The 16,581-nt window shown below is 38.1% G+C and overlaps 1 protein-coding gene across 1 annotated transcript in view; it reads left to right on the top strand.

Annotated features, from left to right (window-relative positions):
• The first annotated feature begins 1,299 nt into the window (after nt 1-1,299).
• The window catches only part of ARHGEF33 (Rho guanine nucleotide exchange factor (GEF) 33), a 66,556-nt gene continuing 51,274 nt past the window's right edge, over nt 1,300-16,581 (top strand). The window contains exons 1-2 of the mRNA XM_014538492.1: nt 1,300-1,661; nt 6,146-6,215. The gene's annotated coding sequence lies outside the window, so the exon portion shown is untranslated. The remainder of the gene's footprint in view (nt 1,662-6,145; nt 6,216-16,581) is intronic.

A 16,581-nucleotide genomic window follows, 5' to 3' on the forward strand; every position in this document is an offset into this window, starting at 1 on the left:
TCAAAAAGTTAGACATGTAGTTACCATGTGAACCAGCAGTTCCTAAGTATGTACCCAACAGAAATGATTTGTACAGGAATATCCATAGCAGCATTATTCATAACAGCCCAATACTGGAAACAACCCAAATGTCCACCAACTGATAAATGAATAAACAAAGATGGTATATCCATACAATGGAATATTATTCAGCCTTAAAAAGGGATGAAGTACTGATACAAGCTACAACATGAATGAACCTTGAAAATATTGTACTATGTGAAAGAATCCAGTCACAAAAGGCCACATATTGTATGGCTGTTATGTGAAATGTCTAGATTAGTGGCTGCCAGGGGAGGGAGGAATTGGGAGGAATGGGTTTCTTTTTTGGGTAATAAAAATGTTCTAGAATTAGTGGTCATAGTTGTGCAACTTTATGAATACTAAACCACTGAATTGTTCACATTAAAAGGGAAAATTTTGCATATGGTATGTGAATTATAGCTCAATTTTCTAAAAAATAGATCTTTGTGTCCTCACATATTCTATGGCTAGAAAGCTGCTTCACCTTCTATATAAAATTGTTTTCAGTTACCAGAACATGACAGATACATATTAAAAGTTACAATAAAGACCTGAGTGTTTTTTGCCGAAACTATTATTCTGGAACTGACAAAAAATAGTGCATGCAATAGATAACTTCTGTATCACATTTCTTCAAAATCTTATTAAAATATCTATTTCTCAATATATTATTGCCAAAAAATTTTTTGGTTGAACTATAAATCTGTCTTGAATGTATTTTAAGCCCTAGCTGGGTAGCTCAGTTGGTTAGAGTATCATCCCAATACACCAAGGTTGCAGGTTCCATCCCTGGCCAGGGCACACATAAGAATCAACCAATGAATGCATAAATAAGTGGGACAACAAATTGATGTATCTCTCTCTCTCAAATTTAAAAAAATTTAAAAGAAATATATTTTACAATATTGAAATAAAAATGGTATTTTTGTTAGTTTTTATAATAATAGCTTTATATTTAATTTCAAAAGACCCTATTTATTAGTGCTCAAAGATACAGTTTAAAAATTAGACATTTTTGGATTTGTTGCTTAGCATTAACTGGTATTCTTTTAGAATTAAATATTATTGTACTGGAATTTATAACAAGATAAATACTGGATAGGTTAAGATAAGGCAAGAGGATGTCTTTTGGGAGCAGGACATACAATGCAAATTCAAAACTTCTGGAAAATATAAAAAATATCTGCTTTACCACAAACTAAAATTTCCCAAATATTTTTCTTTGAATTATTTAAAATGGCAAGACACATATTTTGCTTTTAAAATCTTTAACTTTATTGATATATAAATAACTTTGTAATGCTCAAGTTTCCTATTTTCTAAGATACCAAGTCATCCCTCTTAAAGTTTTCCTTCTTTAACTCCTTGAAACTAAACACATTCAGTTATTTGATTAGTTGATGCTAGAATTTGACCTAGAGCTTATGTAATTAGAAGAGACACTAGTTTTAGCTCATTTAAAAGCCTAGCTAGCATATGACAGTCTCCTTTCCGGGAAGTCAAGCCTCTCCACTGCTTCTTTTTATAACCTTTAAGTTAATTCAGAATCCAGATAAGCCTTGATCCAAGGATGATATAACCACAGCAAGCACCATGGGGTAAGTGTGCTTTTATGTGCTTTGAGAGGCATTGAGATGGGAAACAGTATCATAAGAGAAGAAATTCCATCAATCCTTAGTAATTTTGATTCAAAATATGCTGACATTAAGAATAAAATTTAAAAATAAGTAACTTTTTATTCAAAAGTTATAACAATTTATAAAACATTCATTTTCTTGCTAAGTTGTAAAATTGTCATAATCTGCCTTTGTAGCTTATCAATGAATGATATGTTTGGGGACTGAAGAGTTTTACATATTTACATATTTACATATTTAATGGAAGCTGAGTTAAATTTTGAGAGCAATCTTAAAGAATGACAGGGTTCTTTCATTGAAAAATAGTTATAATTTTAAAAATTTTATATTTTATGTACTGATTATATTTTTGAAATGTAATTCTATGTCTATTGAATCTAATAAAAATCAGGATTAAAAAAAAAGAATGACAGGGTTGTTGATTTACACAGCAAATAAATCCAACATTTCTTTGGGATTAAGAATAAAAAATGAAAAGATTAGGAATGAAGGGAGGTTGGTTTGTGCCTTTTGTAACACAGAAAGGGGTAAAGGAGTTCACTCCTCTATATACATAAAAATGTGTACTGATTAATTACACAGAGACATTAGTGAATCTTAATTCTAAACCCTTTGCAGGGTTTTGGGAGCATGATGAGAAGAATTGGGTTTCACTTGAAAGGTTTCTATTCTTAAGTGAGAAAAGTATTCCATAATAGTATAGGAATTATATGGGTTTTATATGCTAAAACAATAGTATTCTGAAAATATAGAAATTTATTTTTTATCACCCTTTTGTCTTTGTTAATAGCTCCTTTGAATACAAGATTATATTGCTGCAAATGACATAGCCATCTCATTGAAGGCACTTCTGTAGGGTTTACCATAAATGAACAAATTTATACTAGAGAAATAACTTTTTGTCATGTTTATTCTAAAGTCTCCATGAATATAATTAACATCTACATCTTTGTCAATACCCTGGGTTCTGAAAATGCAATTTGAACCAGTCTGAAACCTCAGAGGCTTTTGAAAGGAAGATGGTCAAAATATTGTTAACTTAAATACAAATATAAAGGTTAACAGATAAGTGCCTTGTACAAATTTCAGATACATTTGTTTCTCCCTCTCCCTCCCTTCTTTTTCTTTAATGGCAGTAGTTCTTAACCTTTTTGGGAGTCAAGTATAATTTTAAGAATCTTTGAATACCGGCCCACCTCCTCTGCAAATCACACAAAATTTTCCATACAAATTACACAAAATTTCCCATGCAATTTCAGCATGTTTACAGATGGTCTGAATCCAATCTATGGGCCCCAGTTAAGAACCTTTGATTTTGAGTTTTAAGACTGGAGTATGAGTTGCTAAATATTTTTCGTAGTTTCTGTATTTTTATAAAATGTAAAAATGTTTAGGTTAATAATTTCTCTCAGGGACAATGTTGAAGATGCTGATTCTCACACTGATCACCTCTCAGTACACACACACACACACACAGACACACACACACACACACACACACTTTACATGAGAACGAAACACAATTACAAATATCCATAGTTTTGACGATCACATTACTGCTGCTTGTCCCCAATGATTTGATTAATCGTTTGTGCTTTCAAGAGTGCCAGGAATCACCTTGGGAGTAATGAAAGGAAAAACCCCACATTGTTTTATTGTAAGCTCCCTTCAATGCTCCAAACAAGGTGAACTAACCATAAATCGGTAGATATTACACAGGACACTCTTCTAATTGGTAGGTTCGTGATTGTTTTGTTGTCTGCTCCTGCCCTTATTGAGAAAAGAGGTTAGTAAGTATTAACACCCACTTAAGTTTTCCTAAAATAATTAGAAAAATAAAAAGAAAGTAGCAGCTGATCAGATGTTCAAGTTTGTCTATTTGAGGAAATCTCTAGAATAATCCCCAGAAAATGAGAAAATAGCTGTTTGAGATTTTTGGGGGGAGGTGCTTGGGGGTACTTATCTCAAAGCTATTTGACAATACAGTGCCTTTATATGGGTCTATGCCAGCTCTTTTTATTTTTCTTCAGGCGATGCTGGCACGGTTTTAGTGAGCAACAAGAGGCAAACATTAGAAAATTCTTATGCACTCTAGAAAGCCTCCTCCATCTCTTAAATTTTCACTGGATTTCTATGGGTGTGTAGGTGTGTGGAGTGAGTAGGAATATGAATAAGGGTGGGTAAAGGGATAACTGGAGAAAAGCAGAAGAACCTTACTTGTAAGCTACCCAGATACCTGCTATTTACCATAACACCTGGGCAAAGGATGCACAATGGGAAAGAAGGGATGGATGCATTTCTTTGCTGAGATACATTTCAATCCTCTTTCCCCATCTAGCAGTTACTCAGTACACTCCGGATTGACATCTGGGGGGGGGGCGGGGGGGGGGGTTAAGGCTCTGCTAAAATTGTAGAAGTTCATGGTTACAGCATGTTCAGCCTTCTTTTAGTTTCCCAGTTCAAATAACGTAGAAGGATTTTAAAAGTTCTTTAACAGATATATTCTCCACTTCTGAATCTGAGAATGACAACTCTTTCTTGGGCAGAGCAGATACATAACTCATGCAGTAGCCTTTGAAATGTTGCTTCTATCTGTGCCTTCCTTTCCTTCCTAATGGTTGCTTCCTTAATTCAGGTCATGGTTACCTTTTACTTAGATTATTAAAGGTGCCCACTCCCTGGCCTCTTTGCGGCTGGTCTTTCTTCTAAAGTGCCACAAGAGGCAGCTTCTTACTGAAGACATGTGATCTAGTTACTTACTCCCTTGCTTAAAAACCACCAGTGACTCCTTCATCTCCCCACTGCAGAGCAGCCCCCGAAGAAGATATTCATGGCCCCAACCTCCCTGTCTAGCCTTACCTCCTACTCTACCCTCGATGCTCCTAGGATCCCTAAATAATGCCTTGTAATTTCCTACCTCTGTTCCTCTTTTTATCATTTCTACACATTGTTCAAAGCCCAGCTCAAACCCTATATTCATGGAACTTTCTCTAATCCCCACAACTGAACTCTCTCTTCCTCTGAAAGCTTTAGGCACCTTATACTTTCCTCATTGCATTTGTCACAGTTTATCACACTTGTGTGTCTCATCTTTCTTACTAGATTTCCTACTTGAAGGAGGATCAGTGTCATCTTTATAATTGTCCCAGCACCTGACACAGTGCCCTTTACATAGTATGTGCTTAGTAAATGCTTATTGAATCGAAATGAACTGTTTTTCCTATAATCTACAATGAAAGCTAAAGACTTAATTTTAGCTGAACTTCCTTTTTCTTCCCTGATAGAGTGGCCCCATTTTCCACTATCTGGGAGTTACAATTCCTATCTGAAGAGGCCAAATGAGTATAATATCCAAAATATGAGTGATGCAAGGGAGAAAGGGTGGAAACAAGGACTGGAGCGACACATTAGAGGCTTCTGAAGAATGAAGGACTTGTTAATAAACAGTACATACATGCTCAAAGGAAGCAAGAGGGAAGCTTTAAGAATAAAAAATGGCTCTTGGTTCTAAACAACTTCCTGGAGTGCCAACCTATAGGGTTGGGGCCATCTATAATAATAAAAGCATAATATGCTAATTAGACTGGGTGTCCTTCCAGGCGACCTTCTGGACGAAGCTGGGGCTGCAAGGGAAGCCCAGGTCCCAGGTGCCTGCCGGCGGCCAGAGGGAAGCCTGGGTCCCGGGTGCCAGAGGGAAGCCGGTGCCGGCAGCCAGGGGAAGGGAGGCCTACTCTTGCATGAATTTTGTGCATCAGGTCTCTAGTCTCTATATAACAGAGAAACCAACATAACAGTGGCTTAAATTAGCTAGAAGTTTATTTCTCTTTTAGATTAAAAAAAAAAAAAAAGCCAGACCAGCAGAGCTGTTGGAGCAGGTTCTTGTGTGAGGGACGAGGTTCCCGCCAGCTTGCCCTCCTGCCATCCTTGTGTATCACGTCTTGACCCACAGAGATGCTAGGACTCCACCTATCTCATTGGTGTTCGGCCAGCAGGAAGGAGAAACGGAAAAACATGTATTCTCTCTTTGAAGGAGACTTCCCAGAGGTCACTCACATTATTTCTACTCATACCTCATAGGGAGAATCTATTCTGGTGGATACACGTAGCTATGAAGGGGAAGGGGAATGTAAGTTTTGAACTGGGATACTAAAGAAAAGGGGAGAATGGATACTGGGTGGCAATTAGCAGTGACTAATAGAGCCAAGATCAGGCCTTACACTGCTTCTTGTACTCCTTCAGGACAAAGAACAGCATTATGCACAAAAAGGATTCTCTTAAGAAAAGTTATCTGTAAAGGTAAGAGGAAAAAAAGAGCAAGCTTAGCTGGGAATAAGCATAGATTTGCTTAGGATAATGGACAGGGACCTTGACAAAAATGACACAGGCGATTAAGCCTCTGGTTCCCCTACTGCTTGTCATTATCAATGGCATTTTATTTTTTATAGACTGACTAGAGAAATCAGGAAGCCTTCACAAAACATGGTGTGATGTCTACTGGTGGAGGCAGGACATGAGGTGAGTGGAAATTGCAAAGAACTTGTTTCTAATAAGAACCCAGACAAACTGAGAGCTTAGTTTAAACCGGTGCACTTGTACTTAGTTTAAACCAGTACTTGTATTTTTTTCTTGAAGCGTACGCATTCTAAATGGCTTTGAAGAATTTTGTAACCCTTCTTTGTTTAAAAACAAATAAGTAAACATAGTATTGGATTCCATGATTGGTTAGCTAGCAGTCAGGACTAATAGACATCTTATAAACTAGCTATGTTACCTTAGAGTTTTATTGTACACTCAGAGTATTGAGACAATGAATGCTTACTCAGAGTATTGAGACAATAACGAACTATGTTTTAATTGAGTTTTATTTTGGATGTCTTTGTGGATTGCAAACAAATACAAACCCTGTAAAAACAACACAATTTACATTCAATTAATATTTACTGAGTCCCTACTTTATGCTAGGCTTTGTGACATAACAGCCATGTGGGATAGATAAGCATTATCCTCATTTTACAGTTGACGAAATGTAGGTTTTTAAAGGTTAAGTAAGGTTCCCAGGATCAAAAAAAAAAAATGAGTAACACAGTGGGGATTTGCAGCTAGGTGTCTCATGCACTTAAGAAAAAAGTTCCCATAGTTTAAAACGTTATTTTTTTAAGTTTCAAAACTAAAATGTATACATTGTAAAACAAACAAGCTTGATTAAGACAGAAGAGTATAAGTAAACTTTGAAAGCCCATCCCACCCCTGTCTCCATACCTCTTTCCAAGCATAAGCACTGTTAGTAGTTTGGCATAAATTCTTCCATATCTTTCCTTTTGTCCAATGTACTCTTTACAGTATCACACTTCCTATCTACTTAAAGATTTAATAAATAGAGGAGGTTGAATTTACTATATATTTAATAGTATAAACATTTATCTTTAAAATAATAACTGAATTATTCATTTAGCTAACATTAGGCATCTCACTATAGAGACTGGAAGAAGAACAGAACTCACTCTCTTTTTCTGAGGGATTCATAGGCTAGTGCAGTGTTCTTGAAGTTGAGAGAGTGCATATGGACTCCTCTGTGAGTATGATGCAAGCTCCAAACCTTCTCCCTAGAAGAAAATGAACCTACATAAAATTTTGCCTATAATTCAGGAACCCTGCGACAATATGGACCCCTGCTCTTGTACAAGATTGTTAAATTAATAATTTATCATAAATACTAAAATAGAAATGTGAACAAGATACTATAGCAGCACAGAAAAGCAAGGGTTTTACTGAGACATGTCAAAAAAGACAGGGAAGGGTGATACTTGCACAGAATCTTGAAGGACACAAGAAGTTTGACAGCTATCTGAGGGTAGGGGAAGGAGGTCCACTGAGGAACTACATTCATAAAGCCCAGAGGCTAGAAAGGACAGGGAACCACAGAACTTTCTTTGTGGCAGGAGCCTAGTGTGTATGAGAGTGACTGAAGACAAGTTTGCAGAACTGAATAGAGGCCAGATCATGAAGGCAGAGGTCTATTGTGTTAGGATGTTTGAACTTTAAGAGTCACTGAAGAATTCTGATCTAGATTTTCATAGGTAGGTAAGAAGTCTAAAATTAATGCAAGACTAAATGATAGTGGAATTGATACAATGGATGATAGAATAAGAAATAGAACAGAGGTAAGACCATTTAATTCAGATTTGTCGGAGGATCATTTAGGGGCAATAGCATTACTTTTTCCTGTTTGCTTTTTCTAGCTCATTAAAAATGTTAATTAATATGAATAAATAAAGTTCTGTGTTGCTTTCTTTTTTCTCCAAATGTACTGAAGCATAATTGACATATAAATTTTTAAGATATTTAAAGCGTGCAATGTGATGATTTGATATACATGTGAAAGGACCCTCCCCCATCAAGTTAACACATCCATCATCTCACATATTTACTTTTATTTTTGAGAGGTGAGAACATTTAAGTTCTACTTAAGAGAGAACTTTCAATTTCAATTATACAATGTAGTCTTATCAACTCTAGTCACCATGTTATATATTAGATCCTCAGACCTTAGTCATCTTACAACTAAAAGTGTGTACCCTTTACTATACAGCCTCTCCCTATTGTTTTCTTTAAAGAAATCATTAGCCATAAACAATCTTTGGAATTTGATTAAACTCAAACTTGTGTTAAGTGTCCACTACAAAACGTTCTCAAAGTTTTCATGCCTATAATTCCCAGGAGGGAGAGATACCAATAGTATGGTTGAGAATGTAGTAGGAAAGGGATGACTAATGATGACTTGGAGGATAGGAAAGGCTTCGTAGAGAAGGAGGTGCCTGAACTGAGCCTTGAAGGGTGAGAAATATTTCATTAGGCAGGGAAAGACATCTGAGGCGCAGAGGATGGGAGGAACAAATGTAGAGGCAAGTGTTGGATGAGATGCATGAACTGTGATCACCTACATGTCTATATGATATATGCTAACTATTATAGAGTTTTATTTGGAATACTATGAAACACGGGAACAAATTAAGTAGGTTCAGCTAGTCCAGCCATTAGCTGTAACAAAATCATATCAGCTAATTTAGAATTCCTAGGCCTCTGGGTAAACTACTTATCCAGGGAGAATGCTGTTGTTTTACTGGTAAGAGAACATTGCTGATCACTGTCAATGGTGCATAGGCCGTGGGCTATTCTTCTGACTGAGCTTATAGATTTGCAGGGTTTGTCTGTGATTCCCAACTCCTGGAGTCTTTGTTCACTGGGAGGTAGTGAGAAATTACAATAATTCTGAAGACTGGGTTTTACTCTCTTCTCCTTTTTAGCAGTTCTGAAAGTGCCAAAGGCAGATCCAAATTGGATTCATCTGAACTGTGAAAAAAATTCTCCCAGGAGAGACAGCAGTAACCTGGTTTCCCCTCTCACCTACAAAAGGCTTTGATGACTAATGATCTATTTCACAAGGTACTACTAACTCAGCTTCGTGATTCTGATTTTGTGAGTCTTGCAGTTGCCTGTGCTGCTGCAGCAGGAGGAACTCTTCCTGAGGACTAGTTAAGGTTTTACCATGTTGCTGTACCCTCTCTGCAAGTTGGGGTCACCCTAGGGGTGCAGGGAGCTTTTTCTGGAGCTCAGGGCTTTTCTCCTTCACAAGTCTCTCGGGAGCCTCTCCTGCCTTTCACTGTCTTCCCTCTTCCACTGAGCGCTGACCTAGTGAAAATAGAGTGACAGGCACGTTTTGGGGGAAATAGGTACTGACCTTGTATTGGGGCAACACTGTGCACGGAGTGTCTCGAGAGGCTCTTATCTTCCACTCAGATGAATCCAGGGAGAGAACCTATTTGAAAGGCTGAAATTAAAGCAAGTCAAACCAGCATAAGAAGAGAGTTTGAGCACATCTTCCTGACCAGACCTACCTATAGCTCACAAAGCATTCAGGCTCACAAATCAGGTTCTGACACATTTAGGTATGCACATCAATGCAACAAGTCGGAAGAGCCCCTGGAAGTAATATGGTCTGAAACTTTTGATACATTTTGATATTTAAAATGAAGAATTTTTAAATTTAAAACAATTAACTCTAGACATTGGGTTGTTTTTTTTTATGTGTAATAATGTCTTTTTTTTCTGATTGATGTTGACACATAACAACTCAACCAAATTACTCTATCCTACTGACATTATCTATAATAATAAAAGGGTAATATGCTAATTAGACCGGACATCCTTCCTGACAAAGCTGGGCCGAAGAGAAGCCGGCCTGGGTTCCGGGTGCCTGCCGGCAGCCTGAGGAGGGAAGCCCGGGTCCCGGGTGCCAGAGGGAAGCCGGTGCCAGCAGCTGGGGGAAGGAAGGCCTACTCTTGCACGAATTTTCGTGCATTGGGCCTCTAGTTAGGTAATAATAAAAAAAATTAACATGCCAGTGGAGTGGAGGTAGGGGGAGCTCTGTTATTCCATAGGTTGACATAAAGAACCTTGCTGGCTGCTGAGCTACGGAACTGCCACTCTCTGTGCTTTGCCCTCTTCTCACTGGCTCTGGGCACTCAGGTTGTTGCCAATGGTGGCACATCAGTTACAATTAGATTTGGTGTGGGACCATTCAATAGGAAATCCTGCTCTCTCTGGGTCTTCAAGCCTAGTGGTGGGCAGGGGGTATATTTCTGCCAGTGAAACTTTACTTGATACAATAAAATTGGATGGTGTTTTTCCCCCTAACAAAAATCATCTCCGGGCTATAAACTGTTTCTATATTTCCCACTCTTTTTCTTATGTGAAGCATGTGTGGTAAAAAATGTGTTTCTTTTGCTGTCTATCAAATGAGAATTCAATTACTTCCACTGGTAAGAGAACACTGCTGACCACTGTCAATGGTGCATAGGCCGTGGGCTATTCACCACAAAACTTGTTGAACCCATGCCCAGAATAGTATTAAGAGCTGGGGATACAAAAATGAATAAAAGACCCCTCTGCTCCCGAGTGGCTCACAGTCTGGTGAGGAAACTAGCATTTAGGCAGTTAACTAAGGATGGGATTCGATTGGGATGGTGGCCTTATGGCCTGGTTCAGTGGCAGGGGCCAACCATTTTCTAGCAATAATCATATTTGAGAAAAGGTCAAGGAAGAGGCTGACCTGAGGACCAAGGTCCATTTTCAAATTAAGAGTACTTATTGTTTACAGTGCTTGCCAACCTTTCAGACCTCACAGACCACCAGTGGTCCTTGGACCACCGATTGACGACCGCTGCTCCAAAGGTTTCCTTAAAACAGTGGTCACCAGCCTTTCGGACCTTGTGGACCACCGGCTGGCAACCGCTGGTAGGATGTCTCATGGCACAGACCTTATTTCATTCTTTAATTTATTGCCTTTGCCACTTTTAAATTGTGTATTCAAGGGTGATTTGATTGTACATTTATTTGGAAGTGGGTATAAAAAGTTACATTATCATTGAGGTGTCCTTATTTTAAACACTTACATACATGCCTATGTATTGTGAAATTTATCTCCTTATCATATTGCTTCTAAGTGTCACACTGTGCTTTTTGTTTTCCTGCATTATGCTGATTAAGGAATTATATTAATAAATTTATAAGTATTAAGCCATTTTTATATTCTGAAACTCTACTGATCATAGTATTATATTTGTGTTTTCTGAGATTTTATTTAGAATATTTCTATATTTAGGCTATCTTAGAGTAGATTTGGTACCAGAACCTCATAGAGTGGATTTAGTAAAATTTACATATACCCTATTCTGAGATATGGATTAAATAACAATACAGTCATTGTTATTGATAGAAACTTTCTATTTTATTATCCTGGGTTATTTTTTATTTTGGGGGGTAGATATTTGACACCTCCCTTTCAATATATTCTATAGTTATTCTAGTTAAATTCCAGTTTTAAAAACAGAATTCAGCAATTTGTGTTATCCTAAAAAATTTTTCCCATTTCATCTAGCTTTAAAATGTTATTGGCAGCCCTGGCTGATGTGACTCAGCTGGTTGGAGCCCCTCCCATACACTCCACTTGGGGAGTGTGCAGGAGGCAACCGATCGATGTTTCGCTCTCACATCGATGTTTCTCTCTCACATCGATGTTTCTCTCTCTCTCTCTCTCTCTCTCTCTCTCCTTTCCTCTCTCTCTCAAATAAATAAAAACATGTCCTCAGGTGAGGAATAAAAAAATTATTGGCAATAAGTTATGAGTAAAATTTTTTAAAGTAAAATTTCATAGCCTGTGAATTTGTGGTTACATCTCTTTTTGTACAATTTTGTGCTCTTTCTCTTCCTCTCAATCTCCCTCTCTCCTCAGACTTGCCAGAGTTTTTCTCATTTTATCAATTCACTTAACTTGTTTTTTTCAAATAGCTATCAGAGCCAACACAGGAATACACACACACACACACACACACACACACACACACATACACACACGCACACACACTAGAGGCCCGGTGCATGAGTTTGTGTACCACTGGGGCCGAAACTGGCTCTCTGACATCCCCCGAGGGGTCCCAGATTGCGAGAGGGTGCAGGCCAGGCTAAGGGACCCTACCAGTGCATGATCAGGGCCGGGGAGGGACGCGGGAGGTTGGCCAGCCAGGGAGGGACCACTGGAGGCTCCAGGGCATGTCTGGCCCATCAGGCTCAGTCCCAATCAGCCAGACCTGAGCAGCAAGCTAACCTATCAGTTGGAGCGTCTACCCGCAGTGGTCAGTGCACGTCATAGCGACTGGTTGACTGTCTGCCCCCTAGTGGTCGGTGCATGTCATAGCGAGCGGTTGAGCGGTCTTAGCATATCATTAGCATATTACGCTTTGATTGGTTGAATGGCTGACCAGACAACTGGACACTTAGCATATTAGGCTTTTATTATATAGGATATTGATTTCAGAGAGGAAGGGAGAGGGAGACATAGAAACACCAATGAGACAGCATCATTGATCGGCTGCCTCCTGCATACCCCCTACTGCGGATCAAGCCTGCAACCTGGCAATGTGCCTTGGCCGGAATCGAACCCAGGACCCTTCAATCCATAGGCTGACGCTCTACCCACTGAGCCAAACCAGCTAGGGCAGGAATTGATATATTTTTAATGACAACAAAAGTGGTTCCTTATCCTATGACATGAAGCAATTTATTTAAATAGAATAATAAAAAAATAATGGTCTTACTTGGAGCTACTTGCTATGTAACTGGGTAAATCATTGTTCAAACTAATTTCCTTCCATAAAAAGTGAATGGTGACATGCCCTGCCCACTGGGCGGCACAGCTGCAATGAACAGGTGAGGTAATGTATACAAGTGTACTTTGAAAACTATAGCACAGGTATAAACAAGGTCATGAAATATGCTATTTCATGAAATATGTCGCTTTTAGTCTGTATAAAAACAACAACAACCCTTTTAGTATATTTTTAAAATATTTTTCTATACCATAAGGAACTTATAGACTCTCCACTGTGAAAACATTTGCAGGATTTGTCCTGATGAATTAGCTTCAGGGGAAAATATTTCCTCATTATCCTCCCCCCAACATAAAAAGTTCTCATTCTACTAAATTAGAAATGTGCACTAAAGACCCATTCAATAAAGGACACTGAAATGGAAATTAACTCAAGTCTGCTTTCAATTAATTTCAATTCCCCAAAGTGCCAGACTTTCCTTTTCTGTCACAGCAGTAATTGGAAAGTAATAACAATCCTAAGCTCCCGTGGTCTTATCCGTGTATGTGTGCGTGGGGTATACATTCTAGGTCAGCATGGGGGAGGGTCAGGAAATTTCCCCATCTTCTTTAGGTTTCTATTAACTTTATTATTTGAATTAATTATATATAAATCTGGTTATAACTTCTTAGGTTATTGTTTCAACATCCCTATTTCTCTATTGCAATAATTTTAGAGCTTTTGTTTTTTAAGCAGCAGAAACTTATTTTAAAAGGAAATCTTTTCCCAAAAGCTACAGAATGTGAAACAGACAAGAGCAGTGAGACTCTGGTTGGGTGGGATAGAGAGGGAGGCCCAGAACTCCTCTAGCTTGGTGGCTTTCTCTCTGCTCCCAAGGCAGGCTCAAAAAGAGCCTGAGGGCTTTAAAGAGTACAGACTGAAAACCACTGTAATGATTGGGCACAGCTTAGAGACTAACAGGCTTTTTCTAAGAATGTAATAGTACTTTCCCAAGGGTCTGCCCAGGGCCAGATGGGTGTTTTTAGAGGCTAACACAGCTATTGTGGAGTTGGAAAGAAAGGAGGGCTGGGGAAGAAATTGGGGACATATTAACTTGATGGGAGAAATATGGTAGCATCTGACGGTTATTTATGCAAAGGTAGGCAGTGATTGAAGGTCTATGAAGGGCAGAGGAAAGAATTATTGGGCTCAGAGAGTGAGGGATTTCCATGAAAATAAAGCGCAGACTACAAGTAAGATCTCACAGGGGATTTCATCATGTAATAAGGCTCTTTTGTTATTCTCCCTTTTAAAATGTACCTTTCAGTATACATTACTTATTAATATGATCATACTCTTCAAACAAGTAATTCTCATCTGGAAACCTAGCCTAAGGAAACAATGTCTTAAATATGAGGGAAAAAGCTATATATCTTTTAATATTCAAAACAGAATATAAAACTGAAAAACAGAAAACTGTCCGAATATTCAAAAATTAGGGAAGAAAAAAATGACAAATTTCTTCAAACCACTATTTTTCACTAATTAAGTATAATAATTGTGCAACTATATGGAGAAAGCCAGGAGTGATAAAAACACCAGTTCTGAAATCACAGAGACCTGAGTTCAATTCTGGCTCCCTCTGCCTTTTCTTTTCCGTGATCCTGGGCATATTACTGCCTCATTTTCCTAAGCCTCACCATTTTCATCTATAAAATGATAACAATACATACTAAACAGGGTCAATATATGGAGTCAATTAAATGTGACAATATAAATAAAATATGAAGTGCAGCACTGGGCACACAGCAGCTGTTCAGTAAAGGTCAATTCCCTCTCTACCATTCCTGGTATAGTGCACGGGGAGCTGATTATGCTCTATTAACAGATTTGTAGACTAGACAAACTTAAGGAAATACATGGTTTCCTAGGAAAATATAAATCACAAAATTAAAAAAGTTGAGTAGATCAATTATCTTTGAAGAAATTGAAAAGAACTTAAAGATCAGTCTACCTTTTCTAAAAGGGCACCAGGACCAAATGTTTTCATAGCTATGCTCTATTACCTTTTTTTAAAAAAATATTTTTATTGTTGATAATATTATAGATATCTTCAATTCCCCCCCCCCCTTACCTCCCTGCTCCCAGCCCCTACCCATTCCCCCAGGTCTTCACTACCCTACTGCCCGTGTCCATGGGCTGTGCATATAAGTATATAAGTTCTTTGTTTTATCTCTTCTAGTCCCCCCACCCCCACATTGAGGTATATCAGTCTGTTCCATGCCTCCTTACTTCAGATCTTATTTTGTTGGTCAATTCATTTTGTTCATTAGATTCCACAAATAAGTGAGATCATGTGGTATTTGTCTTTCTCAGCTTGGCTTATTTCATTTAGCATAATATTTTCCATGCTGTCCCAAAGGGTAAGAGATCCCTCTTTTATACAGCTGCATAGTATTTCATAGTGCAAATGTCCCACAGCTTTTTTATCCATTCATCTACTGATGGGCACTTGGGCTGTTTCCAAATGTTAGCTATTGTAAATTGTGTTGCTATGAACACAGGGGTGCATATATTCTTTCTGATTGGTGTTTTGGGGTTTGTGGGATCACTGGGTCAAACGGAAGTTCCATTTCTAATTTCTGGAGGAAACTCTATACTGTTTTCCATAGCGGCTGCACCAATCTGCATTTCCACCAGTAGTGAACTAGTGTTCCCTTTTCCCCACATCCTCACCATTTTGATGATAGCCATTCTGACAGGTATGAGGTGATATCTCATTGTGGTTTTAATTTGCTTTTCTCTGATGATTAGTGACTGAGCATTTTTTCATGTGTCTCTTGGCCATTTGTATGTTGTTTTTGGAGAAATGTCTATTCAGGTCTTCTGCCCATTTTTAAATTGGATTGTTTGTCTTCTTTTTGTTGAGTTGTATGAGTACTTTATATATTTTGGATATTAACCCCTTATCAGAAATGTCATTGGCAAATATGTTCTCCCATTCAGTGGGTTCCCTTCAATTTGGTGGTGGTTTCTTTTGCTGTGTAGAAGCTTTCTATTTTGATGTAGTCCCATTTGTTTATTTTCTCCTTAGTGTCCTTTGCCCTAGGAGATGTATCCATAAACATATTGCTGTGTGAGATGTCTGAGATTTTACTGCCTATGTTCTCCGCTAAGATTTTTATGGTTTCATGCCTTACATTAAGTCTTTTATCCACCTTGAGTTTATTCTTGTGTATGGTGTAAATTGATGGTCTAGTTTCATCTTTTTGCATGTGTCTGTCCAGTTTTCCCAGCACTATTTGTTGAAGAGGCTATCTTTACTCCACTTTATGTTCTTGCCTCTTTTGTCAAATATTAATTGACCATAATGGTGTGGGTCAATTTCTGGGGTCTCTGTTCTTATCTATCGGTCTATATGCCTGCTCTTGTGCCAGTACCAGGCTGTTTCAGTTATAATGGCTTTGTAGTATAGTTTGATATCTAGTATTGTGATCCCTCCTACTTTGTTCTTCTTTCTCAAGATTGCTACAATTTGGGGTCTTTTATGGCTCCATATAAATTTTTGGAGTATTTGTTCTAGCTCTTTGAAGTATGCCATTGGTATTTTAATCGGGATTGCATTGAATCTGTAGATTGCTTTGGGTAGTATAGACATTTTAATTATGTTAATTCTTCCAATCCATGAACATGGTATATGCGGCGTACTCCTCCTCCTCCTCCTCCTCCTCCTCCGG

The sequence above is a fragment of the Myotis brandtii genome, unplaced genomic scaffold, assembly GCF_000412655.1.
Source record: "Myotis brandtii unplaced genomic scaffold, ASM41265v1 scaffold191, whole genome shotgun sequence".
Classification (NCBI taxonomy): Eukaryota; Metazoa; Chordata; class Mammalia; order Chiroptera; family Vespertilionidae; genus Myotis; species Myotis brandtii.